This window comes from Heliangelus exortis, chromosome 1, assembly GCF_036169615.1.
Source record: "Heliangelus exortis chromosome 1, bHelExo1.hap1, whole genome shotgun sequence".
NCBI lineage: Eukaryota > Metazoa > Chordata > Aves > Apodiformes > Trochilidae > Heliangelus > Heliangelus exortis.
This window is the reverse complement of record NC_092422.1, coordinates 161522379-161547043: the sequence shown is the minus strand read 5'-3', so window position 1 is coordinate 161547043 and position 24665 is coordinate 161522379. Positions and strand designations below refer to the sequence as shown.

Here is a 24665-nt window from a genome sequence, read left to right as displayed (position 1 = left end):
TGACTTTGTGCAGCAAAGTGAAGCGCATGACCATTCATTTCATTTAATAGAAACATTGTGGCAAAATCAATGGGATTCTGTGTTCTCCTGGCTTGGTACGCCTATGTAATTCATCGTGCATGTGGGAAGGGGGAGGGGGCTGAGGGAGGAAGAGGAGGAGAGGATAATAAGCTCTACAGCTTGTGAGAAGTAAAGAGCTGTGCTCTGGGTTGGAGCATTTTAAAGTGTTGAGGGGTTGTTTTCTGAAATGCTTTGCGTGTATTTTGTTACAGCAGATGGCAGAATGACCGAGCAAGCACAGATGTGGTGTAAAAAAAGTCAAGAAATATAAGGATAACAAAACCTTTCCTGGGAGAGTCAGCATTTGCTACCACTGGACATGCGTGCAGTTGTTCTGTGAAGGTTATTGCAGAGTTCAGCTATGGCATTCCTGGTTAAAATATTTAACTAACTTCTGTGGCAAGAATTCCTGAAACTTATTACATTAATGCTTTTTATAATTTTCCTTTTTTTCACTAGCTGCTTTGGTACCTTTGGTGAGCCGCAAATGGTAATGACCATGAAGGTCCCCAAATAGAGATTTCTCCTTTGTTTTATTGCTGAGCTTTGAAGCCAGCAGCACCTGAAAGCCATACTTTGACTAAAGCTGTTGCCTTTTGATGTCATGGCCTCATGTTTCTGGACATTTTGACCACAAGGTCCTATTTTGGAGCTGTTAGGCACAATTAGGTGAGATCAGGACCAGGCTGATCTAAATCATGCTTGAGAAAAGGATGTGTGCATGGTGGCCAGGGAGCAAAAAGATACTGAGTCAACCCTATGCCATCTTCACATCCACCTTCCCAAATTTCCTGCTTCAGTTGTGAGCTGTAAGTTGCATGATCAAGGGCTGCATAATCAAGGGTTGCTACCTGTACGCTGAAAGGGTTGAAATGCCAAGAAAAACTTGGGACAGGACAATTTCTCCATTCGCCTTTTTTCCTGCCCACAAGTGTGACTTATGTTGTGAGTCTGGGTGGACCTTCTGTAAAAAGGTGCTAGGTTTGCAGCATGTCAGTTGTTCTCTCTCTCTAAAAAAAAAAGCACACTGTTGTTATTTACCTGTGCCACAGGGAGGAGACTGCATCACTGATAAACCAGCGCCATTATTTATGAATTACTCTATTTGACATAAAACATTACTGTGTCCAGTTGAGTCTGCTAAGGAAGAAGGGATACTGCTCCTTTTCTCTAAGCAAGAACATTTCCATACAGGGTGAGAAAAAAAGAAAAGCAAGTCCTGTAAAAAAACAGGCAAGCATCTTACAGAGGTTTAGGAAAGTGAGAGAGAGATTGTTCAACTGTAACATGAAATGAAAGACTTTCCTGCTGTGCTAAGAGTTAAAGAAATACCATTAGATCATCTGAAACATGAATTCAAAAGGAAACTGAACCTCTATTAATTGGGGTCAATCCCACTGCTTTGATTAGGTATGAGCTATGCTCACTGAGCATAGATGATGAAGTCTTGCTCTTGGTTAGTCCTGCACAGCCCCTGTTGTCAGCACTTACGACTATGAAGCTGTTAAGTGAGGGCAGAATTTGGCTCAGAAGGTATTAATCCAAACCAAATACATAAGGGAGAGCCTTAAGTTGAAAGAATTATCCAACACACAAAAGAAGGCATGATTTTAACATTGGTGTCCTCAGAAAAATGCTGATTACTTTGTCTAGTTCCAGGGATTTAAGTTCTAAAATATGTTTTGAACTGTCTGGTATGACCAATGCACATATATTTAGCAACAATTTGCAAACAAAAAAAAAAAAAAAAAGAAAACCCAAACCAAAAACTGTAAGTTTCAGTATGCAATAAAATACGGTGTCTAGCACTGTGAATAACTTCTGCTGATTCCTATTTATATTCTCAGTGTCTGAAAAAAAGAATTTTAATACAAGTTTTGGTTTTGTTTTACACATGGTGTTTTGTGTAATCAGCACCTCAACACTGCTGGTAGATGTTTGTGGTATGCAGTTTTTGTGGATATATGAAACAGTCATATGGCTTTAAAGTTGCTGGGCAATGTAAAAGTTTTCAGTCTCACATTTTTACAGAAGATAGTTAAACCAAATATGTGAAAGTGACAGAATATGCTTCTGAAGGTCAGAGATCAAATGTTTTAAAATACTGAATGACCCCTTTTCCCAAGTTGTTGCAAATTACTGAGTCAGATTCCTTTGTGGCATAGCCCACTGCTCATATGGAGTACAATTTTTAAAATCTTTGTTATTGCAAAAATCTACTAAATATGATTCCCATTACATTCAGAAGATAGACATCTGTTAATTTCTACATAGCTGACAGAGCATACACCATAACCCCAATATATGAGCCAAATCACAGGTCAGAGTGTGATCCCTGAAACTATGTCCTGAGGAAAAAAACTTCCAGGATGGAAATTTTTCCATACTGCAGAGTGAGAGCTCAGATACCACTGTCACTGTGTCTGTGCCTTGGTGTCAAGACCTGCACTGGAAGTCTTGAGAAGGTAGACCCTAGCCAATTGGAGAGTGGAAAGGTAGAAGAAGTGGGATGGGTTTGGCAATAATTATTACATTGGTTCCTTGAAAATTAGAACCAGCACATAAAATAGACTATACAATCATCATCCTCCTGGTTCTTGGGGATCTAACTCAGAGGCACATATTCCCTAGGTCAATAATCTTGGCCATCATGGATTCCTGACACTTGGCATCAGGATACAGTATTTATCCTGTAGGCAGGATAAAGGCAGGAGGCAGAAAGGGTGAAAAAAAAAATAAAAATCCTTCTCCCACAATAATCAGATAAAAGTAATTGCACAAAAGGGAGTTCTCATGGCAACACTTTTGCCTCAAACAAGCATGGTTATTGTTGAGGTTTTTTTCCACAGAAATAGAAGATGTGTTCCTGAGAAAGGCCTGCTGCATGTAGTTTTGTCAGAAGGATATGAGAATGATGGAGCATAGACATTAGCTGAAAGAGGGTTACTCTTCTTCAATGGAGTTGTTCAGGGATCTACTTTCCCTTCAGATTTCCTCTTGCCATGTTGCTGGTTCACTACAAAAATATAGGGTGAAGTCTTCTGATGTGCATCCTGTTGTGGGGAGCATTTATATGTGAGGAGAAGAGCACCACAGTACCATGACTGGATTGAGGAGAGTGGCTCAGCACTCTCTATGGCTCCTTCCTCTCTTTTTCTAAATTCCCTGAAGACTGGGGTATGTCAGTGGTAATCTCCTGACAATGTCCTGTAATCTCACAGGTCCTTCATCTCATCCTGTGGAATCTTTGAAGAGAAGGATCCACACAACCTTTTCATAAGGCAAGTTTAAGAAATACCATGGTAATCCTGCAATGGTTTGGACCCAGGTTACACACAGTGAAAGACTAAAGAGGGAGGCAAAAGTGAGTGGATTTTTTTAGCAACAAAATCCTCTTGAACATCTTTTCTTGCATCCAGAATGTATACAAAAAGCCAGCCTGAATAGTGGAAAGTGTTTAAGTCATGAACAAAGTTAAAGTTTTAGGGAGAACCACCACACATACAACTTAACTGTATTATTACACAGGTTTAATGTCTGACTTTGGTAGGATTAGTCCCAGTTTGTTTAGATACAATAAAGCTTGGAATTATGCCTGTAAAATTTTAAAGGTGGTAGTGAGCTCTGTAACTGATCAGACTCTCATTTTCTTTATACTACATAGCTGCTGCCTGGGTAGGTATATGATGAGTACCAACCAAATTATTTAATGTGAGTGATTACAGGGGGCCTGTAATTCTATGCTGTAGCATCTTTAAATCATGTCTGCCTTGCAGGGGGGATATTGTTGTCAGAGCTCATTGAATCAGTCCAGTTCACCAGGCACCCAGGAGCTTTCCATGTCACCAGATAAATAGCCTGCCCCAAGAACCACCATGTATAGCATTCCAAATTAACTTTACTTCTTGTTTCAGATGTAATTTCACTGAGTCTTGTTTTCCTTGAAGAAATGATGATGAAGAAGTAAAAGCTAGATTTGCAAGTATTAGCATTCAGGATTAAATTCTGAAATCCCTAACTATTTTCAAAAAAAGAAACACTGGAAAATTAAGACAGCATAGGCACTCTACAAGCTCAGTGAAGATGCTCCTGTGCAGAAACCAAACTGCTTTTAGAAAGCTGCAGTCTAACCTCAGAGCACACAATGAACCCTATCCTGCTGAAAGAGGTGCCTGCCTGAATCTCTTTTTAATTCACCAGAAATATTTTGGCTTTCCCAATCTTTTTTTTCAGTAATCAGATATTGAGTATAGTTAACATGAGAACTTTTTCTACCTTAGAAAAACTCCAGAACTAGTATCTGAAGTAAACTGAAATTATTCATTCTGGGTAAACATCATACCCTGAATTTTATAGTCTTTACCAACCTTCAGTAATTACTCAATTTGCAAACTAGAAATCTAGCTTCACTTTGTGGGCTTGGAAAACTGAGATTTTCCTCTTCAACTTCTCTTCCAGCAAGTCTTCATCAATGCCAAAGATTTTACAGTCCCTAAATATAACCTGGAGTGTCTGCTTTTGTCAAGCCTAGGGTTATTCATTACTCCATGAGGCATCTACTAAGTATTCAATTGCCCCAAGACATGAGTGGGAAGAGTGCAGGCTCCATAAGTGAAGAAACACAACTCAGAAGGTAGCAAATAACAAAAAAGCTGATACCAAGATTTTCACTAGAAATCTGGAGTTTAAAAAAGACAACACAGGAAATAGAAGAAGAAGCTGAGAAAAAAATTCCAAGTCTGTAGTCTTAAGAAAAAAAAGAAAAAAAAGAAAAAAAAGATGGCCTTTAATAATAGCAAGAATTTTTTTTTTTCTCATAGGGCATTTCCCTCTGTGATCACTGCCTTGTAAAATTAATTCCTTTCCCATTAAAGTAAAACATAATAGATTGAGCTGAAATTCTGCTGTCAGGGAGAGTTTTGTGCTAATAATAAGAGTAACCACTCCTAACAAATTCTTCACTTAAACCTGTAATCCCACCCTGTGCATCTGGCTAGGGGAGTGGTTTATTGATTCATTCTTCAAAAAAATTCAGTCAGGATTTACTGAAACAGAATTCTATAGCTTGGGCTGCATTTAAGTGGATTTAGCTCACTCGGCCTGCTTGCATAGGTCTTGATCAAAAGTAGCCCTTAAGCATATGTCCAATTTTAAAGAGAAGAATTGCTGTCTTGAAGTTGGTAAGATTAACCCTGTGCTTAAAGCTAAGCACAAGATCAAATGTTGTTATGAAGCAGTGATAGTGAGTAATAGTGAGGTTTTTTAGTGATTGCATAAGTGGAAATAACAGGAATTAACTAAAAAAAAACCAACAAACCAATAAAACAAACACAAACAAAGCCCACAAAAAAAGCAAACAAAAACCAAAACCAAATGAAACAAGAATGTGAGCAAACTAGTAATTTACAGAAAAACTGTAAACATTTAAGACTTTATCCAATGTACATGAAAGTTTGTTTTTCCACAGCTTCTGTGGAGCTTTTCTGCACTATACATTTTCAACTGCTCTTGAATTCTATGTTTATTAATTGAAGCATGATCAATAAAATGTCATGGATTTATAGAATAAAGAACACAACAAAGAAGACTGATCACTTGTTTTCTTAAAGAACAAAATTAGCAGATAAAGTTATACCTAGAGTGAAGTAAAGCATTTGGCAGTACTTCACAAATTCTTTCTCAAAAAAGTCATTCAAATATCCTTGAATGTGAATGCAGTCACCTGGACTGGGAGCCAGAAAAAGGAACGTGCAAAGAAAACTGGAAATGTGCTAAACCAGGGGAAGGAGTCATTCAGTGGGTAACTGAGGAAAGAGCTTTAGACTTGGGGTGAAATTATGAAGACCAACTTAGTGCTTAGGTGACCTCATCACACATTTGAAGGCATATTGGACTCTTCCCTTCAAACAAGGGGTTTGGCAGCAGCACTTCCTGAAAGGTGTTGAAGAAACAGAAAAGAAAATATTTTGAGTAACAGTTTGAGACTACTTTACCTGGTGACTCTGATTCATTTTAGCTGCTTAGAAGGCTGCTACAACAGCAGATGAATATTCTAGTTACGTGCCCAAAGAAACTTCCCTGGGATTTCCCAGAATTAATCCCTCCTGCAATTAATATGCCCTAAGACTTAAGTCCAAGAATTAAACAAGTAGCTACAATTAGATCCTAAACCTTTCTAAGTCTCTGGTAGCTGGTCCCAGCAATTTTTGGAATATTTAAAGCAAACACACAAAAAGCTGAGGGATTCCTCCAGTGAAAGGCTCCTTATTTAGAACTTAGACTAACAGGGTTCTTGGCACAGAAGTAATGGGTTTTTTACCCTGCATAGTAAGAGACCTAGGATTAGGGTCACTCATAGCAAGGATGAACACTTTTGCCTTCTCTGGCATACATTTTGCTGAATGTATTTTGTATACAAAAGGGAAGTAATGAAGCATCACCCACTTACAAATGGAATGTCTTACATGCAAAACAGGTCTGACAAAGTAAGGTATCAGATGCTGTTTTCTTTAATGTAGAAGTCCATAAATCTAGATCCACTGCAATCACCCACAGGGGAACCCTGGCAAACACATCCTAGAAACAGGCAGTGGTGTACCACCATTTACATTAAAAATACCTGGTGCCAGGCTTTGGTCTCACTGGAGACAAGTGCCTTGCAGACAACCAGTGCAGACTTAACTCTGTTCACAGTTCTTGCTCAGCAGTTGTTCTTCATGCCTGTTGGAACCCTTTAGAAGAAAGGCAAGTTAATGGAGCACTCAGTGAAAAATACCCCAGCACAGACACTACTTCATTGTCACCTGATGGAGGAAACAAGCAGGAAGGCCTTTCAAATATTCAACAGAGAATTCAACTAGGACCACGGCAAGAGTCCATGGGATATTCCTGGTTCTTATCAGGGGTGAGACTTGTTACTGTGAGAAACAGATGAGCAAACACTCTCCCTCTTCTGTCTCATGTGATCTGATTAGTAGTCCAGATGCTTAAACTTAAAAAAAAAATGAAAGTACTTAACTATTGCCTTTCTACATCTTCCTGTGCATCTTCTTCCTTCACTTTTGACTTAAATGCTGCTTAATGTCAACCTCACTGTCAGGATTGGTGAGCATCCTTCACCATGGAAATCCAGTGGTGTTAAAAGAAAACGACTAATAGCTGCCTCTGAATCTGACTAATTGCTGTTAAGATAGAACTAACACTTGTTTTTCACATCTTTCTCCCCTTCACAGTTACTTTCTGGTACTGAGTAGAAGTGTCTGTGTTTTCTGGCTGCCTTGAAGGGGCTGGGTAACTCTCACAATGAAAGTCTATGAGTTTATATCCCATGTGGTTAAAGAAAATATTACCCTCTTGGACACAAGAAAAAACTAATTCTCTGAAAAAAAGCTAACCAATTTTAAATGAAAATTGAGCTATAGGGTGCTGCTACTCAGGGTAAAGCATATTGTTGTTCCTTTCCTTCCTGATTACTTTTCAGATTAATTTATTAGTCTGTCATCTACATGTGGAGGACCTTAAGGCTAGGGGGCCAGAACTGTGCAATGAGCTATTTGGCCAGCTGGAAACAGCTTGTATGCTGCAGGTTGGGAATCCCTGTTTTAGGCAGTGATGGACTAAATTAGGTTATATTCTTTTTCTGCCAGTATCTCAACCTAATTTGAAGACAATGCTGCTTGTCTTGTGGGATGAGGTGCACCAATAGATTAAAAGTAGGAACTACATATGAGGAGAAAAGGCATTGAGATTGTTTGGAGTGATTTTTGGCATTATCAGAGTAAAGTACTCATAAAACATGAATCTACCTCATAAGGAAGTTTTCCCTTAAAACTATGAAAGATATAATAGTTCATCACAAGTAAATATTCATTTACATACTTATTTCCTTTTGGTCTTGTTGCTAGACTGACTATGAGATGACTGTGATTATTTTTATTTTTACAGACCTACTTCAGTCTGCAATTCAAGAGATATCATATGGGCTGGAAGACCAATATGGCTCACCTACAGATCCCAGCTAGGCAAAGGAAAGGTGTAGGGACTGAGCAGTGCAAGGACAGCATTCCAACTTAAGATGTTTTGTGAAGGGGAAGGATAAGTCCCAGGTGTCTTCAGCACAAGCTTGAGCTCTGAAAATGCAGTTAAAACTGTCAGTGCTGACCCAAAATGAAAGGGGTCATGCGATAGTGTACATAGGAGACAGAAATACCAGGGCTGACAACTTCAAAGCTGAAAAAAGAGAGGGAGAGAGAGGGAGGGAGGATGAGAGAGAGAAAGGGAGGAAGAGACAACTTCTTTGGATATTTGGCAGTGGGGACAAAATGCCAGTCCTCAAATAAAAATGTGCAGTTTACAATAGAGATGAAGAATAGGGTACAAGATAATCAAGCATTTTGCAGCTGGGCAGGGGACAGAATAAACTAGAAAGAAGACTGACTAAAGCTAAGGAACAGTTGAGAATAAGAAGCTGAAGGCCACCCACGCAGATCAAATAGGAAAGTGCTAATGGGAAAGACATTTTGCAAGTTAAAAATATAACTGATTCCTTAATCTGGGAACAGAGAGCTGTAAAAATAACAGCTGTACAGCAAGGCAGAACAAAGTTTTCTTCGGTGGTTGAATGAAAGGTGGTTGAATGGAAAGACATCATCTGCTTTATCAGAAGTAGGTCCTGCCAGGCCCTCAGCCAGAACTGCTGCATGTGGAGAAAGGCAGGGTTGCATTCCACCGAGATGGCAACACATCTCTGTACCACAGGCCAGCCTGTTTCTTCAAAGAAACAATGAAATCTTAGATGTTTTAAAAGGATTTCCCACTATATTGATGTTGTTCCCATAACACAAGCCAAGGAGTAGGAAGGCAGCACATCAAAACACATTTGCATGCACTTGGAAACAGGTGTTTCTTCTGTACCAGATAATGCTTTCTACTGCCTCTAAAGGCAACATTTGGACTGCTAGTCCATGGAAAAATCTTCCTATGGCACCTGCACCACAGGCAGGATGCTGAGAAAGCAGCCTCCACTGTGGATGGTGTTTGAAGTAATTAACAAAATCCATGGGCATGTTGAACCCTGTAGTGATGAACACTGGTTCTGCCCCAGCATTCAGCCTGGCCATTTCCACTGCTGCAAGGACAGCACCTTGCCCTGCAGTCCAGGTGACCCAGTGTAAAGCCTAGACATGAAACACACTATGATTCAGACGAATTGCACAGCACTTGTGTGCACTTCAGCCCAGAAGCACAACTGATGCAATGCAGGCAAGGTGTTGTTAGGGCTGTTGCAAGGTGTTGCATGCCCATCTGTCGGTGGCACCTCTGCTTGAGACTGAGCACTTGACAACACCCAAACCACCACAGAAGAACCACTGGTCACAAGATGCAGGGTCCTTGAAAGCTCTAGAGCTGAAAACATCTTCCCAGCCGTCATATTTTGTACAGCAGAGAACACAATCACTGGTAATGTTGCCTCCCCACACTCTTCTTTCTACCATCTCAGTGTTTGCTGCTATTAGAATCATAGAATTGGTTCGAGTTAGTAGGTACCTTGAAGATCATATTACAGCACTTAAATTTTTATTTCAAGCTATGGTGCATGAAAAATGCAAATTAGTGACTACTTTCACTGTTTTTTAACTTACAGTCCTATCAGTTCTTCCAAAATCCCCCGTGGAACTTAGAAGAGTCATGAAGCAGAAAAAGGCCATTATCTTGCAGCATGAAGACTGCTTTATGACGTAGTAGCTACCCCTCACATACTCACAAAGGACAAAGTGTTAGCACACCAGCAGAGAAAGGCACCTCACTGAGCTTACTTATGGATTTCCCATAGCTTAACTGTATTCATACAAGACCACACAGATACATTGATGCTTCATCAAATAAGAATTTGTACACAAGCCTGTCAATTCCCTCGGTTAAAAATTTTGAATTGTAATGGAAATTAGGCTTCCAAATTGAGTTCCTCATCTTTGCAAATACTATTTTTTTATCATCTCAAAGTTATTATTCCAATATCCTTGTTATTCCAGTATCTTTATTATCCCTGTCTTATTCCATATTGCTCTTCAGTTCTAAAGCGTTCAGTGGCATCCAGATTTTTAGCTGACATAATATGATATATATCAAGGGTGGAAACATTTACTGGTACTGTTTGGTGAATCAATGCATGATAAGAGATCTGAGAACGGCATCCACAGACATCTGTTAGAGGCATAACATATTTTTTAGCTATCCTGGCTCTTATCACCATCAGCTACTACCTCTGTCTTCTATTTTCAAATCCAAGAGTGCTGCAAAATGAAATTTACTTATGCAATAAACAGGGCACCTGTCTTGCACCTGTTTTAAGTATTTACCAAAGACAGTGAAGCACTGAGCTGCCTGAGCTAGAGACAAAACCAAAAATTTTACTTAAAAGTGCAAGGGAAAGAGCCTACACAAGACTGCTTAATCAGTGTAATCTGGCAAAATGCTGCATACTGGAACAGACCCTGTTCTTCAGTACTGGCTAAAGAATAGAGACAATTTTTCAAGGCTATGGACATTCTTTTAATGCTAGCAGATGATGTGTTACAGCATTTTTCACCACGATCAAACACGAAAGAAAAGTCAGACTTACCGCTGGATGAACCTTTTCCAATCACGTGTGTGAGATGCCAGGGATAAGAAGGAGAGGGCTGCGGAAAAGCCCAGCCAGGTACAAGCCAGTTAGGAGGCAGAACAGGCACCCAGCACTCAGCAGTTGCAAAATGGCAATGGTAAAACTGGAGCAGTTCGTCTCTGTGAAACTTAAAGGGCCAGATTTATACAAGCACACTGGGGGAAAAGCCTGTGTCAGAGCATAATTCTCCACTGGGAGAAGGCAGGCCCCAGTCCCGGAAATATTTAAGCATGTCCTTAACTCTAAGCATATGAGTACTCCTATTGACTTCAGTCTGTGTATTCCTGTACAAACAATTAAGCATGTGTGTACACGTCTGCAGGGCTGTGTTTACTGACAGGCAAAAAGCTACCCAGGAAGGCAATGCTCTAGCATAGTGCTTTATCACAGAAGGAGTGGGGTACAGTCACAGTTACTTCCCCCTCTGGTGAGTTACTCTGCTCACCGAATAGTGTTAAGATACATTCAGAAAGGAAAATGCAATATAATCATTGAAACGTGGCCTAAAAGGTCTCAAATTGTTGCAACAAAGGTTTCTCACATTCACTCTAATATTTCTGTTTTATTTGGTGCAGCACGCATAATAAGCCCCTGGTGTAATTGAAACGTTCTTTTGTCATTCAAAAGAACTTTGGACTGGTCAAAGTAAGTGAAAGTAACCTCAGCTACTGATTTACAGCTCCCCTCTCCTCTATAACTGAATCACAGACATGCAGTTGATAGATTGTCAATATTTTTGAAGCATGGTAATGTCAGGGCACGGGCATCATTGTAGGCTTACCATTGGCAAAGCAATCTTATGCACACCCACGCTCTGCTTCAATTTTTTGCTCCTTATTGAAGAAATTATAATGTTTTCCTCACCTGCAGCATTTAGTGGCCCTCATTATTGGTGAGCATTTCAAGTGTTAGCACTTACTCTTACAGTGACCTAGATGGATAGGAGACTTTAAAAATAGAGGACAATGAAGGAATATCAGAGGGTTTCAAAGAAGGGCTTCCTCTTATTTTTGATGCCCAAGTTCATCACTAAGTAGCAGCATAGGACAGTTGGAGCCTATACAGTGTGGCCATCCCTTTGTGTCCCTGCAAAGGTACCTTAAATAACATATTTCAGGTTCCCTTTCTCAGGGATGCAGCTATTGGGTTGCTGACAGGATTTATTTACCTATATTGAATAATGTAAGTGGCTAAATGCTGGCTGAATTGAAAAGCTAGTTTTTGCATATTTCCCCCTATGATTAGAAGCTAATCTTAGCAGTTTTCCCAATGCCATAATTTTCCTTCTGTCACTGACTTTATCCTGCTCAGGTTTCCACAAATATGAAATCAACGTTGGAGTCTATTGGAGATATTTTACTTCATAAAACTTCATTAAATTCATATCACCAAATAAAACCCTGTATATGCAATAACCCTGACTTGCACAGAACCCATAAACCACTCATCTTTGATTGTCTCCAGACATGAGAGGCTATGACCTTCTCAAACATCTTAGCACCAGAGGAATTGCTTTGCAAGTTTCATTTGCTACAGTATCTTTCAGGAAACATAGTTAATTTTTGTCCACTAATTGAAATGTCCTGAAATGTTGTGAGACTCAGTCTGCTCCTACTTACACCAATAACTTGCATTATTTCCCAGTCATCTCAGTGAGGGTCATATCAGACCGTAGTTCCCTACACTTGGTCCCAGTAGTTCCCACCTGACATTTTGTGTAGCTGTGTGTGTTGTAATTTCTTTACAGTGTGTCACTAGCATGACTGATTAAATGCTATTAACATGCCATGAAAACTTTCCAGATCTAACTTAAAATCAGATTCTCAATTAATATCTGGGCCCGAATCTGCTTTTTCTTATACTTTGTTCACTCTGGAGCAGCAGCTCTTAAGCCAATGTGCATTGGAATGAGATTAGAAAGGATATGTGGGTTGAATCCCACACCCAAGCACAACTCTGATGATATCGGGGTGGGGTGACAGACACTGAGCACGTGGCAATTTGAAACTGAATTTTGCTTTTAATATTACACAATATGAATATTACTAATAGGGTAAGGCTTCATGAATTCTGTAATCAATTAATAACATTAAGTTTATCATCTCAAGAGCTTCTAACAATAGAAATTCCAAGGCAATTCCTTAAGGAGACTTCTTTGTACCCTGCTGTTAAAACAAAACTTCCTTGTAAGGCATTGATACAGGTGGGAAGCATTTACCATACAGGGAAAAGAAAATTAGACAGGAAATGTTCCAATGATTATTTTAAATGTCTTTGGGTGAGGTAGCAGATAAACAGGGCTAAGGAACTTCAGTGTTTGAAAATTTCTGCTTTCTGAGCCAGACTGCCCTTTCCAGAGACATACTCCTAAAAAATTAGGTACCAAAAGATTTATTAGCTGGAGAGGGAAAAAGTTTTTAAATATTTTTCTTCATTGCTTTAACATGAAGCAGCTCAGAGTTTGTGTCCCACTAGACATGAAGGCAGAATAAGATTATTCCACGATACAACTATGCTTTCAAATAAGTCACTTTATTGCTTGCTATAAAGTTTGGTTTAATTTTTTAAAAGCTGGATTTGTCCTCCCTTGAATATATGTAGACATAGGAATTTGGTTAAGTAACATATGCATTTTTTACTATATTGGAGCTTAAAAATTTTTTGCTGGATCAAATGCTACCATATCCAACATTAGATGCTTATACCATACATATATACAGACACTTCCACATATATATATGGTGTGCAGCTTCCTACAACCAGGGATTTGTCATACAATGCTATACACAAACCAGAAGTGCTATTTAACATACAATTGTCTGGTGTTTATTTTATATCATGTCAAATTGCCTCGAGAGTGTTATTATTTCCAAAGGTAAAAAATGTTTAAGTAAAGACTGTTGGTTGAAAAGCAACATGATAAGGAATAAGATAAAAGTAGCTGACAGCATGAACCTGTTATATGTACAAAAAGAAAAGTGAGAAAGGAAAAAAAAAAGTAGCCCTGATGGAGAAAAAAAAGAGACTACAGAAGAGATTTCCCCTCTAATGAAGACAATAGACACTTGCTTGTGAAAGCAGAGTAGAGCAGACAACAGCAGGAGAAATGTTTCCAGTGGTTCTCATAGAATTGGAACACAGAGTTTTCTTTGGCAAATGAATTAACTGCAAGAGCCAAATGTCTTCAGAAACAGCTTATCCTCTGGTAGCTGTGTTTTGCTTAAATTCTCTAAAAAAGCATCTGTAAAACACTGTGAAGCATGAAGCCATTCCAAATTCAATCAGTTAGATAAGGCAGCGTCCATTCCGACTCAGCCACTTGTTCTTAACAAACTTCGTAATTCAAAGCTCTGTGGAGAAGAAACTTCAGGCTGCCTGCTGCACGGCAGGACGTCATGGATTAGGTTCCTATATTCAGGCCAAGTGGTTTAGCAAGAACTCAGCCAAGATGCAAAGACCAAAGGGGAAACTCTGCTCTTAGATCTGTGGGGTTGATCTCAGACCCCCCCCATCTCTGAAATCAGACTGCAGGTCTACTGCTGGACATTATGTCTCCTGTCCGCATTCCTGGGAGAAAGCATCAAGTGGAGAAAGAGCAGTCACTTGCAAGGAGTTTACCCATTTGTTTACAGTATCTGATGTTTGATGGAAGGAGGAAAATGGTGAAGAACGAGAAACATTAGTCTTTAGCATTCCAGAGGCAAGAGCTTTTTTTCTTCAAGGGCATACATCAAGGTTCCCAGATAGCTGCATATTAAATCCGTTCCTTACAGGGCAATGATCTGATAGAAAAGTCTCTGTGGGCACATTGGCCCATGAGAGGAAATTAATGACTGGCACGAAGCTCATACTCTGCTGGTTACGTCCTTGTTTGTCAGCTACCAGCAATACAGGCAATTAGGAAAACTACAAGTCCACTTGAAGCCTGAATACTGGCTGCCAGCTTGGCACCAGCCTCCCTGCTGTCACGTCTTAAATGACAAAAAGTACCAGTTTTAGAGTGACTCCAGCATTTTTTCTCTTATGTGTTTTATATAAATAATGAAAGGCACCTGAAACAAACAAAACCATGGATTGCTACACTGTCATTATTAATACCTAAATGGAACTGATGTCAGGGCTCATGTATTTTAGTTAAATCAGCTCTGCAGTATAATTCCAAGAATATAAGTGAAAAATGTTATCTTTATTTTCACATGTATTATACCTTTTTCTGAAATTCAGAACTGTGAAATTAATTCTTCTTTTTAAGCTAATATTTTGCATCTGTTTTTTTCCCAGTCTTTTTGTCTTAACATCTCTATGATAAGAAATTTTTCCAAACACAAAATACAATGATTTATTCTCTCTTTAAAGAAGGAAACATGTGGAAGTTTGTTATTTATTGTAAGGGGGCTAGAAATTAACACGGATCTTTTTTTTTTATTTAGTTATTTTAATTAAGGGACGCCTAACATTTCATGGGAAAGAGACAGTGGTATTCCTGTCAGACAAGGCAGAGAACTAGATAAAGATGCAGGGACTATCCCCCTTATCACACCTCAGAAGACCACATTTCTGCCTTCTTAACATGTACACAGTTATCAGAAAAGAAGATGTTTTCCTACTTCACATATTCTAACTTTCACCACATCAGTTTGATTCTTTTTTTCCCCAGGGGACTTATAAGACAATTTTGGATACCTCTGCTTTTAAGTCATGACACTTTTGGTTAGTATTACAGTCTAATTGGAAGGACTTCCCTGTAACATTGTTGTAGTCAGATTTATTTATTCAACACAGACAGTGAGTGTTCACCTCTTTCTTACCATGCACAGAGCTGCCAACAGCATTCCAAAAATAACAGAGGTCTTAAGCACCCATGTATTCTCCACTCTTGTTGTGAAGATACTCTGTAAAGGCTTTCAATAAGAGTTCCACTTAATATCCTGTATGTTCTGCCTCTCGGAAGTAAAAAAAAAAAATATTTAGGCTTGAAAAGAAATAATGGATTATGCACATCTTGGATCACTGGGCGTAAGGTAACATGGAAATTGATGGATAGACTCTTCTTGTCTTCTCTAAGGTCTGGGTCAAGATGCAAGCCAAGAAAGAGCAGAAAGGATTGCCATAATAGTTACTCTCTTCTGATGGCCAAGCTTCAGAAATGATAAGGAGAGTTCTACAGGGTTTTTGGCTTTCCCACTCAACGCATGTGTCTATATTTGGCAATGGAAAATATCCCTTTTTAGAGCATTTTGTAAACACTGTTAGTTATAGGCAATTAATATTTTCCACTGCCTATATATAGTTATCTGAAGCGCTGTTATGTTCAGGTCAAGAGACAAAAAGTTATTTGTTCTGATTTAAGTTTAATGCCATATTGAACCACTTTAACTCACCATTGAGAAGCAGTCGTACTCCATGAGCATTTTTAATGTGTCTCTCTCTACAGTAATGTTTAGAGCACATCTCATCTACCAAGATCAGAGTATCTATCTGTCATAAGCAAACCTAAAAGTGCAGCCTCAGGCACAGTGAGAGACCACCTTTGAAACACACATAGTTCCACATCCCAAATGAGCTGGATACAGCTTCATGGGGTGTTGATTCTCAGGTGAACAGGCTGTAAGCACATTGGGCATCCACGAGGCTGCAGGGCTTGTCTTAGAGTGTGCCATGCTCCTGGATGCTTCTTGCATTGTGTATGTATACAGCAGCCAGTGAGAATATTGATTCCCTCTTCCAAGAGAGAAACTTGCAAAAAATAGGCTCTTGCTTGGAAAACAAGATGTACCTGGATCTGTGTAAGGATGCCAGATGTAGTGTTTTTAATGAAGAATGGTATTCTTTTTGAGTGTCATCCTGGGGGACATGGGTGGGAATTATCTCCTAATATTCAATGTTTTCAGTCGCAGCAAATGGCACAGGTGCTAAACACACCATAGCAGCTATGTAGCAGTAAAATCCTATTGAACTCCTGTTCTTCACCTGTACCTCTTCTACTTTAAATCAAAGATTTTCCGAATCTGAGTTTCTTTGGTGAACTGCACTTGAATTTGCTGAATACATCAGGGATTATGGAATTGTATTTTTCACTACTCTGGCTATGTAGTGAACAAAACCCCCAGTTATTTTGATATTACTATAAAAAAGTTAATTGCCTTAGCAAAAAAAAAAAAAAAAAAAAAAAAAAAAAAAAAAAAAAAAGAACTTGCTAAAGTTAAAGACCTTTGAATCAGTCAGTAAAGTAACAGTTTCCTCTACCATGGCCTATGATGCTGGGAACCTCTCCTCCTCCCATGCCAAAATCTGGTTGTCGTAAACACTTTCAAGGAGAAGTGCAATATGTTTTTGTTGCTTTCTAATTCATCCCTGTGTGTTTGCTCTGGACACTGCGTGTGGAAGAGATGTCAGGATTTGGTATTTCCTCTCTTGCCTCACTCTGTGGCGGGTTTAAGGTTTACTTAAGGACATACTGACCAGTTAGAAAAGATTGTTTGAATTAAAGTGTGTCAAGGCACCTGGAGTCTTCCAGAGTAGTGGGTACTGGGATGGGGGTAAAGAAAGAGACAGTGTTACTATTTATTCATCCACTCATGCCTCACTTCTGTTGTGCCTCCCCTCAGTCTTTTGTGTCTGAAATGGGCACTCTCATGGTATGTCTTTCCTGGAGTTAACTCAGATGCTTAACACCTGAGGATTTAAGATGAGCACTGCTATTTGACTACAGAGAAGAGATCCTGGTAGTGTCCACTGAATGGTTCTTTGGAGGCCAATTGTCTCCAAAAGAAGATGCCAAGAGAGAGGAGAAAATCCTGGTACCCTTTATCAGGCAATTTAGTGACACTGAGAAATCCTTATACGCTGAGGAGGGCTGCAGCTTTGGAAAGGCTTTAAAAAAAGATAAAAGCAGACGCAGATGCATGGAAACACAAATGACATCCGTTCAGAATTAGCTCTGCCCCTTTTATCTTCATAAGAAGCCAATCTGAACTCCAACCTTTGGATTCTCTTGAGGCATTAGCTTTTCATTATGCATGAATGGCTGATCACATTATGACAGACAAACACTCGGCAGCGGGAGGTTTCACCAACATGCCCTGCACTCCCACAGACAGGGGAGGAAGTCTAATGAGCAAATAACCTGCTGCAACTTTCTACTTATTTCCTGTAATTGAGAACTCTCCTGTACTTTGTCTGGAATGCAGATGTCTGTCAGTCACAGGGTCATAAACTGGATTAAGGGCTGCTTCTGGAAAGACAGGCGACTAGCTTTAGATGCTCAGTTGAAAATACAGATGTTTTCTGGCTGCATGGCTCTTAGGCAGTGGTATCTCCAAGACTGTTTAAACACGTTTGGCTACTACCTCTTCCCTGAGGCCTCTGTCTTGAGATTGATACAGATCCCTACTAAGAGTGCAGATGCTTACCAATTGTTGCCTATGCCATCAGTTGCAAGATCCAAGTATTAATGGTCTGTTTACAGAAATGCAGCATTTTACTGACTGTCCAGCCTCTATAAGAATGATCTTTGACATCTAATGGTCACTGAGATTCTTTTTCTGGTAAGAAATTTGTTTCAGACCACTGCATGAAAAGGATTTAAAGTATAATCTCCCTATAAGGAGAATCCTTGAGCAACTTCTCTAAATTACCCTGAGAAACCTGATAATAATAATATAATATAATATAATATAATATAATATAATATAATATAATATAATATAATTAATATAATATAATAATATAATATAATATCTATAACCACCTCCACCTCAATTATAGGTGTTATATGTGGCAGAAATTTTTTGATAATTAATATTTACCAACATTGAATTCTATTTTTCTGTGGAATGGGCCAATACATTTATTTCACACTGCAGTTAGAAAAAAATATATACTGGAGGAAAAGAAAGCTGTTTACAAAAAAAAAAAAAAAAAAAAAAAAATCAGTGTTTTGGTTTGGGGGGTTTTGTGTAGGGGTTTTGTTTAGGCTTTTTGTTTTGTTTTTTTCTTTTTTTTAATGCAATGTCTTATTACCAGCTAAACTGCTTTTGTATAGACTGTGAAATCTGTGTAACTTTTGTCAAAGTAACATGACCACTTACAGTAACTGATGGTCTCTACCTCATAACTTTGCTGCTCTTCTGTTTGTTCCCTGAATTCCATATCTATATTAGAACTATTAGAACTATTAGAAGCTATTTCTCCTGTCAGTAAAACTCCTTATTATAGTAATGTTTCCAAGAGCCTTAAAATCCCAACTAGGAATAGAGCTGGTGAGCCACTTCATAAGCACCCAGAAAAAACTGAAAAGCACTCCAAACCTCAGTAGCCAGGATACAAGAAGTATAGGATGGTCTGACCAGATCAAGAATAAAACCTTCATCTCTCATACCTCTCTGCTGTGTTCTGTTTTCTTCAGGAGAGTCAGTGTTGAAGCTTATTAGTTTCACCTAAGTCAAATTCCACTGGATTTCACCAAAATGAAGGGGGAGGGGTTGTATCCACTTTAATCGGTCTACCAAAGCTTAAAAAACCCTTGCACAGAATACAGCAGAGTACAAAACCCTCCCATTTCAACAGCTTATTCAGGATATGCAAACCAGATGGAAGTGCATGTTTTACATGATTAAATACACTCTAAATCAGAAAGGAGAAATTGCCAAAATCATCCAAAGCAATGGTATGACAGGGGTTGTTGTCTTCCATTCATCTATCTTAAGGTCACAAAAGCCTCCACAGAGATAAGGGGACGTGGTCAGTGCCCTGAAAGGCTGACACACTAATTACAGACAGAACAAAGGGGCCAGAGGATAAACCACAAGCCAGGGTAAAGGAATGATGTAGGGTGATGAGGATAAGGCCACAAGGTTATTCAGCAGACACATGCTCAACAAGGCTGACCGTGTCTCCTGCCAACTTTGAGTTGATCCGAGTGTAGACAAGGTTCTGCCTCTTCAGGGATATCATTGCAAAGTACCCAAATGAACCTTTTTGTCACAGGACACAGAAGAATGTTTCAGAGGAGTATTTCATTCTGCTGAGCAATGTTCCTGTATTCTGAAACCATTGCCTGTCTCTAAGTCATAGCCAATCCCTCTCCATCTCTCACACACTGTTATATACTGCATTTAAAGTGAAAAAATATGTTCTAACTGTCAGCCCTGCTTGTGGATTTCATTTCCAGGCAGTGCATCACCCTCAGCACAAATTCATATGTTTGAGGCAAAACACACAGAACTAGAATGTTGACTTGGCATCTGAGAAAGGAGTTGGGTATTACCATAAAACCCTGGTATTTTCCCTTATTATATTTTACAATATAGAACAAAAACCTATTCAAGTTCTGGAATCCGATACATTTGTACAAGCTTTATCTTGAAACAAAAAAGTCACTGACACGCTTGCAAATATTTCTCCTCACACTGGCTTTTTCCAATGTTTAATATGGCATCATTTGAATTTCTATGAAGAATGGCTATGTTTTGGCCTGTAGCTAAACTGAAAATTACATCAAGGATGCACCAGTCAGAGCAAACCTAGTTCAATTTAATTTAATGTTTCTCTCTTATCCTCTAACATTACATTTGCCTCAGCAACATCTTGCAGCAATGAATTTCACTTGTCAAACACACATTTGGAGGCAAAAAGGAGTCTAAAATTCAGTCTTAAATTCATACATCAATTACTTAATACAAAGGGACCTTACTAACTAGCAACCATTGGTATCCTAGGCGTTTCCACTCCACAATTAATGTCAATGAGGTGTAAGACATGTCCATGAATAATTTTTATGCTGCAAATAGCAAAATGGGATTGATACTTAGGTGCCTCAAGTAACTAGTGAGAGGCTTTGAAACATGCCACAAGATGGGTAGCCAAGAAGGACCAGCCCCAGCTTCAGATGCTCCTCATTGACAGACTCTCAAATTTCCATAAATCTCAACAGTTTCTTTCCTTTGCCCAATTGTGCTCCCACAGCTGGGAGAACACTAAGTCTGTTACCTTGGATCTGCCAAAGTCCAGCATTTGTTGTATGAGTTGAGAGATCTGTAAAATAAGTAGACGTCGTATTTGTCATTTTTTGATCTCAGTAATACCTTCTGGTACTGGCCAGTGCGTTAGTAAAAATATTTTGATGCCTAAAGACACATTTGGAATTAACCAAAACTACCAAGTTATCTAAGATACAGTGCCACAAGAGGTATAATGTCTCTCTCTGGGGAACCAAATAACTTGAGGAGTTTAACTAGGAAAATAAAAGCGAAGAGAAGAAAGCCTGAGCCTCGCCTATTCTTAGTTTTAACCAGTGTTTGAGTTCAATGAAGAGAAGACTTGCAGAATCTTTAAACTCAACATTTTTCTCCTGCTTTCGGTGTAGCTTTCCTACCCTTATTATTTCCCTCAGATTTCTCTACCAAATGTCACAAGTTTTATGCTGAACTACATTGACTGAAATCCTGTAGGTATGCACATACTCACAAGCTTCTCAAATACCTGTTCTCATATTGGTGTCTGTTCCTTGAAATGGTGTACTTGAGCAAGCATTTAAAATCCTCCTTATGTCCCTTCAGCATAGCATCTGCTGCAGAGAATCAGCTCATCAGAGAAATAGAACTCATCATCCCTCTGCATTTCAAATCCCCTGTGGCATCAGGTCTGGAAAACTCCATTTTCTAGGGCTTTTCTACATTTTTCTTCCTCCCACATCCCTCACCTTCCTCCCTTTCCTCACTTCCTATGTCAGAAGCAACCATTCTGTAACTACCTCATTTGCAAGGCAGTAAAACTGAGTTTGGGGTAATACTGCCAGGAAGACCACAGCTGACTCAGACTGCTGTTTTATTTACATCATTCTGCAGTTAGAAAACTGGGCAAAGGGAGAGACCAGCGACTTCATTCTGTTGCTTTATGTATTTGTCTCTGTCTTGAGGTCTCCAAGCATAGCCCAGCTCACTCCCAGCTCTCCTGATGGAAAGGCATTGGTCTCCCACAGTACTTATGACAAAACAAACAGCCCCATAAGGATGTTTTCAATAGTTCATAACATCTCCAGGTAGCAGAACTTGATTGTATGGGTTTAAATGAATTGATGCTCAGATGACTTTTCTCATAACAGCTTGCTGTGAACCTGTGCTTCCCATGCCAATGTCTCAATTGAAAACCACTGGGAAAAACCGGAGCCCTGGAGAAAGGATCAATTTGAAGAGATGCTTAAGTTATTTGTGTCAGGTATACAATGGAAATCCAGTGACTCAACCATGAAGAGAGATGAGCCAAGGTAGATAATTTGGTGATAGTCACCAAAGCTGTGTCATGAAAGTATATGACAGAAAATATGAAGACAAAGGGAAAATTAATAATTGATATATTCAATAGGAACAGGACCCAGGGGCAACGCAGTTCTTTCAGCAGTCCTGCATATGTGTTCAGGAACTACCTGTACCAAGACACTACCAAATAATACATTAAATGTCCAAAGGACTGAAGGTAGCATAGCCCTCACGCTGTATTTGCTGGCTTCAGGCAACACACTTTCAAAATCAAAAGTGACTGCAGACACAGTTAAAAGTTCATTGAATTTCTTTCACGAGGCTTCCCTGGGTGTGGGTGTGTGTCCTCAATTGGATGGCTGCCAAATTTTTAGCTTTCCTACCTGAGAACACCAAAACACCTACCACCCCTCTAGATGCCAGTGGGATATGAACAAGGTCAGATGAAGAGTACTGGGTGGAGGTTCAGTTGTCCAAGATACCAGAGGTATTTGGGGAGGGTATTTTGTGAAACATGCTCTGCCATATCAGGGATAGGGAGAAAATGTGTTCAGCATTATATTCATCAATGGACAGTAATCAGTTTGGGACTGTATAATTACTTTGAAAGACTGGTAGAAGTATTTTTCAGGATAATTCTCTCCTCCAGAGGAAACATCCATGCAAGAGTCAGAGGAGCACGACTATTATATTCCATTTTTTTAATTACCAAGGGAAAGGAAGGAGAGTAAAGAAAGATCATAGACTGATCCTTTTATTCTATAGCTTCTTTCTAGTCTCTGTGGCTAGGGAAAACATATTCTTAATATGTTACAGAAACTAAGTGCTCATGTTGCCAGCATCAAATGTGGATGATGTTAGAGGACTGTTTCCTGAAGACAGTTTGGGCCCCTTGATCAGCATCTTACCCTCTAGCAATCTTTCTCATTTGCACCATTGTTCTTTAAGAAATACAATAACAGAGCATGGAGACAACATGGTCTGTTGATCCAAATTTCTACGTGTTTTCATTCAGAGATGGCTTGGGTGCCTCTACCTGACACTGACCTTATGCTTGCACCTACAGTCGCCTTTGGGGAAAAAAAAATATTTTTTGTTATCTTTCCGTGTAGCTTCTTGGTTGTAAACTCACAGCAAGGGCTTTTGTTGGTTGTGAGCACAACCTGCTCTAAGGCTAAGCTCACTGCTGCCAGAGAAGAAGTGAGAAATTGCCCCAAAAATAGATATGTAAAATATCAGTTGAGGATCTCCACTTATCTGACAGTAAGATATAAACACTGAATACTTAAAAAACAAGTAGTCCTGGACAAGACTGAATGAGAACATGAGAGGTAAAGTGATCTGATAGAAACCATGATAACCTACAGAAATAAGCTTTATAGAAGAGTACGCTCTTCTATAAAGTTAGGGGTTAGAGGTTCTGGAAAACCTAAAACCTAAGATCATTCTAACTGTTCACATAATAGGGGATTCTTTCAAATATTTAATTAAAAAAACAAATAAATACAAATAGACAAAGGATGTTCTCCATGTCCTAAGACTAAGCTAGCACATCTCACAGCACTCAAAATTTTCTCTCCTAGAACCTCTGGGTATATAGTTAACCACTCTCAAGTGGAAGAAAATTGGATGGAGTACCACAACTGATGGGCAAAAAATTTACCTGGCACTGTTTCAAGCTGAGAAGCAACATGTAATTAGCTAGCAGAAAGGATTCGGTGTTCAGCTTGGTGTTGCTAATTTTCTGATTAATTAAGTATAGCAAATATTAGTATTATCTGTACACTTGGTATGCAGTTAGATTTTTATCTTGGCTGCAGGGTTTCCCACATCTGTACCACTGCCTCTGCTTTTCCTGCCTGCTGGCTGCCTGCACTGTTAGCTGGTAAAGTTAGAAGAGACAAACAGCTCAAAAGGTCCATGCAGTTCTGAACCATTCTGCCTTTAGGCCTTACCATAGTTGGTCTCAAAATCCTGAGGGGTAGATTTACTTCCTATTGCCATGCACTTGCCTTACTAAAGCATCAGCCAAAGACATTATTCCTTTGGACAAATGGAGAATTCAAAACTTTCTGTGTCTGGGTGTTTTGCCTGAGTCCTGATGGATCTATCACTATAGCTCTGTCCTGATTTTACCAATCACCATCACATATTGTGGCCACCTGGCACCTGTTTTCCTCCTGAGTTTCAACTTGGGTCACTTTACACATCTCATTATCTGCATGTATCTGGGGGAGGCTGATGGTTGTGGGCGGCTTGGAGGACAAGATTGTAACTTAGGAGGAGAAAATCTTGCAGTTGTTTGAAGGATGGAAACCCAGACCTTTATCCTGCATCAAAGAGGATGCTTTTCAATAGAAACTCAACTTCGCGTTTTAAGTATTCCTTTGAACTGGGGAATGACACACATATCCCATTCCTAAGAATAGCATCCTTTTATTTTTTTATATTGTAGTTCTGAAGAAATCTATTTCTGCCCAAGGATGGCATCTCCGTAACATCTAGCATTAAAAATTATTTATATCAGAAATTCAGATTCAGGAAAGAAAAGACGAAATTGATCTCAGTGAAATGGATTCCTAGATGAATGCCTCTACTGACTTTTTTTACCCCTTTCATTTCAGGTCTATGTTGACGGTAAAGTTCTCATCATTTCTCCTTATTGCCCTTTGCAATGGTGCAGT

General features: G+C 39.2%; 1 protein-coding gene across 3 annotated transcripts in view; it reads left to right on the top strand.

Moving 5' to 3' along the window:
* LOC139791314 (very long chain fatty acid elongase 4-like) overlaps window positions 1-24665 on the top strand; it is a 434972-nt gene that overhangs the window by 300478 nt on the left and 109829 nt on the right. The gene's annotated exons all lie outside the window — the stretch shown is intronic.